This window comes from Echinops telfairi, unplaced genomic scaffold (genome assembly GCF_000313985.2).
Source record: "Echinops telfairi isolate 266 unplaced genomic scaffold, ASM31398v2 ScPeMD7_7469;HRSCAF=8507_1, whole genome shotgun sequence".
Taxonomy (NCBI): domain Eukaryota; kingdom Metazoa; phylum Chordata; class Mammalia; order Afrosoricida; family Tenrecidae; genus Echinops; species Echinops telfairi.
The window spans coordinates 138,717,944-138,722,453 of NW_022111373.1; positions in this window are offsets into that span (position 1 = coordinate 138,717,944).

A 4,510-nucleotide genomic window follows, 5' to 3' on the forward strand; every position below is an offset into this window, starting at 1 on the left:
ATCCATATATGTGGATATAAAAAGGCTTTTCCCCAGCTTTTCTTCCCTAAATATATGCCAAATCTAAGACGCTGCTTGCTACACATGGTAAATGACTGTGCACTTGGAGGTCAATGCAAGCTGCTTAGAGGCTAATCTCCCTGAGGGTTATCTGCCATCTAGAGCAATCAGACTGTAAAGTCTGTACCACCCTGAGTAGGGCCCACTCCCTTCTGATCAGGGTAGTGGACTGCTTCCTTGAAGGAGAGCCCAGGGACAAGGTTGAGCCCACTCAAGGATGACCAAGGTCAGGCTGCCACCTTGGGTCTATGGTTCACACATCTTGTTACATGTATACTCCTAGCTCATCCCCTTCCTATTATGTGGACACCCCTAACTCATCCCCTCCCTGTGATGCATATACCTATTGTACAGCCCCTTGCTGTGATGGGTGTGGTTATCTGTAATCACACCCCTAAGTATATATAGACCTTGGTCAGAGGAGGTGCTCTCTGACCCCTCCTCCTGCTCTCTGTGTGGACCTGGCTGCTGAGATCATGGCTGTCCCAGAGGTGAGCATGCTATCGTAAAATGTGTCTGACTCCTTTATTTTACCTTCTCTCCTATCTTCTATGATTTTACTATGATCTTTATATATTATAACCATACAATTGCTTCTAAGGACCCCCTGGATGTTAGAGACTGGCTTACTATAATATATCGAGCATGTGTGTATACCAAATTTTGAACAGTTCTCTTTTTCTGAGGCCTTACAGCAAGAAAAGGAGTTCTAGTGGCATAGTGGTTAAGGGTTAGGCTGCTATTCCAAAGCTTGGCAGTTCAAACCCACAAGCTGCTTCATAGAAAGACAAGAAGGCAGCCTACTTCTATGAAGATTTATAATCTTGGAATCCCTGTGGGGACAGTTCTATTCTGTCGTATAGGGTCCCTATGAATTGAAATAGACTCAACAGAAACAAATTTGGTTTAGATTTTCATGCCTAAAGAATAATTCCTGGCAGTGCATTAAGTTATTGTATATATCGAGTATAAGCTGATGTGAATATCTGCCGAGGCACCTGATTTTACCACAAAAACTGCATAAAAATGTGTTGAAAAACTCGGTGTACACTTGAGTATATACGGTAAGTGAAAGTTCAGTAGTTCCCACTCACCAAACAACAACAACAACAACAACAACAACAAACCCCCACCACCACCACCCCCACCCCCGAACAAACCAAACTCACTGCCATTGAGTCAATGTCAATGCTGATCATAACAACCCCCAGTGGGTTTCTGAAATGTCACTGTTTATGAGAGTCAAAAGCTTACCCTTTCTCCTATGAAGCTGCTGGTGGATTTGAACTTCCAATCATGCAGATCGCAGTCCAATGTGTAACCACTATACCTCCAGGACCCCTTTGTACTCACCACCCAGAGGAAAGACCTGGTGATCTAATCTTGGAGAGATTACGTTTAGAAGACCCTATGGGGTCACTCTGCTCCGTCATACAGGGTAGCTATGAATGGAATTTGACTTGAGGACACACAACAGTGATTTCAGGGAAGATGTGCGAGGTCAAATTTCTCCCCGCTCCGGAGAGTGTGAGCGGGTAGCTGCCTGTAAGTTTTCACCACCATTCCCCAACCCTTACGGGAGCTCCAGACCTTGGTCAGGAATCCCAGTCAGCGCCAGTGCTGGCTAGGGCATGGTCACAGGCAGCCAATGACCCATTGTCAAGACTGCCTGTAGTCTCCTGGGGGTGGAGGGGCAGGCCTCCTCTAGACAGACCCAGGCTTGGCAGCAGCTCCCTCAGCTGCTCCTCCAGCTGCTGGCAGCCACTCCCGGGGACACAAGTGCTTCTGTGTCCTTTCCCTTCCTCTCTCTGCCACAAGCCCAGGGCCTGTCCCCCGAATCAGCAGTGGCTTTTAGTTTGAGCCTTTTGGAGCAAAACAAAGGGTACCTAAGGCTTGCAAAGGAAGGGGAGGACAGCCCCTGACAGAGTGGGCTTTCCCCTGCTGGCTCTGCCTTGGCTCGTGCCTGTGCCCTCCCAGGGTCTTCTAAGACTAGTGACAAGAGACCTTGGCGCCCTTCCTGGAGAGCGAGTGCAGGCCATGGGTCAGCTGCTGTCTCAATGGACAAGAAGAGCACAAGCAAATCACAGACGCCTCCCCCAGCCCTGCCCTTCCAAGGGTTGGAGGTCCTTGGAGGTAGAGGTAGGAGATCACAATTGGACAGAGATAAAAATCAAATTCCGGGGATTCCTCCTCTGGGGCCCTCCTGGTGTACTAATAAAGAAGTCCTCACACACATGAAATACGAGACTGGCTGAATGTTCAGCTCCTTCCAATGTGTCCCGAAGGAGCCTGGGAACTCACAACAGTCGTGGTCTCACTGCTTAACACGGAACTGGGGCCCCCTTTTTGGGAACTGTTTTCAGAGGACATCATGCGGACATCAGAGGACAATCCAATCATTAATGGTGAAGAGATGGAAAGCCAATCACAGGACAAGGAGGTCCTCGACAGGACGACATCTTCGGTAAAGTGGAGGGCGAGCGACACAGAGGAAGACCTCCCAGCAAGATGGACTGACACAATGGCTGCAACATTGGGTGCACACATAGCAACAATTGTGATGATGGCGCAGGACCAAGCAATGCTTCGTTCTTTTTTTTTGGAATTGAATGACTGCCCTGAATGACAAAACAGAGCAATAAATAAGCAAAGAATGGCCCAATGTAGGGTCATTAAGCTTTTGTGGGCATGTGTTTACAGTAAAATAGGAAGAGAGTCAGGAAGACTTGTGCCTACATGAATGACCTCAAACTCACACACACACAAAATGAAGCAGACACACAAGAAAAGATAGGAAAGAAGCCCCTTAACTATTAACAGTAGTTGTGCTAATCCAGTGGGATTCTGGGTGATTCATTTACCTCTCTCTGTCCCCACCTCCCCCTCAAGTTTTCAGTGGTGTGATTGGATACATATATCATTAAAAGATGTTTAAGTTTTTTAAAGGTCCTGTGTAATTTATTTCCCGGAAAGATTAGTCTAACAGGTATAAGAGAAAAATCTGTTTCATTCATATACAATTGCAACTTGTGTTTGGTACAATTTATCACATCTCTGACAAGTTGTGCTCCCTAATTACTTTTGGCTACTTCTAAAAATTAAGTCTACTTTTGAAAATGGAAAGATTTGCCATGATCAATAATTCCACAAAGAAACAGATTTTTGCTTGTTTTGTTCCATGCTCTATTCCTAGATCCTGCCCTTGAGCTTAGCACTTGCTGCTATGGTTAAGTTCAACAACCAAATTAAATTCAAAGTCATAACAACCCTGTAGGACAGGGCAGTACTGCCCGTGTGGGTTCCTAAGACTGTAACTCTTTACAGGAGCAGAAAGCCTCATCTTTCACCCGCGAAGCAATGGGTGATTTCAAACTGCTGACTTTGTGGTTTGCAGCCCAAAGACTAACCTACTATGCCACCAAGGTTCCTACTTCTGTTGTTATTCTTAGGGACTGTTGAGTCTGCTGTTGCATCCCTCTGTCAATCTACCTCCTAGAGGGTCTTCCTCTTTTTCTGTGGTCCTCTACCGCTACACGCATGATGTCCTCCAGAAACTAGTTCCTGTCGATGATATGTCCAAAGCATATGAAATGAAATCCTAGGGTCCTTGCTTCTATCTTCTTCCAAGACAGATTTGCTTATTCTGAAAATTCATGGCTTGTGTGTGTTACATATTTAATACTTATTGTGGATTGAGTGAAGGTTTACAGAACAAACATTTTTCTATTTAACAATTTATACACATTCAATTTCAAGTCATTGAGTGCCATCCTATAATAACATTACTCCTGGAACGTCTACCTCATAATTCCCTTTTCCATTTCTCCTTCTTTCCTAACCCTTCCTGTGTTTTGAGCTTTGTCCATGAGCAAATGCTGCCCTTTTGATTTCTAATGACCATGCTCTTGTTTACCTTATCGACTCATCTATTGTACGGCTGAAATTTTAACCCCGTGGGTGAGATCAGTTCCAGGGTGACGAAGGATCATAGACTTAGAGGTTTCACCATTTTTATTTGATCAATAAACCTGGTCTTCTTTGTGACTTTGAGTTTTGTTCCACGTATTTTCTCATTCCATTCAGGACCTTCTAATGTGATCTTATTCAGAGAGCTGATAGTTCCGGATTACAGAGACTGAGGCTAGTGAGGTTCATTAGTCCTTTGGATGAATTGTTTCCATGAGCCCTTCATCTTCTCTACTCTTCTTTGGACAGGAAGAGACTAGTAGGTGTACCTTATATGGCTCTTTCAAGCTTTTAAGACCTTTGTTGTTATTCACCAAAGTAGGATGCAGATCATTTCCTTGTGGATGAGGTTGTGCCAGGAGATCTTGATGTCCTTCCAGACTGATGGCCCTGGGTTGCTGAACTCGGTGACTCATTCCCTGAAAGAGTTCGATTGTGGTTAAAAAATTTCTAGAAACCAATGAGAATGAGAACATGATGTACC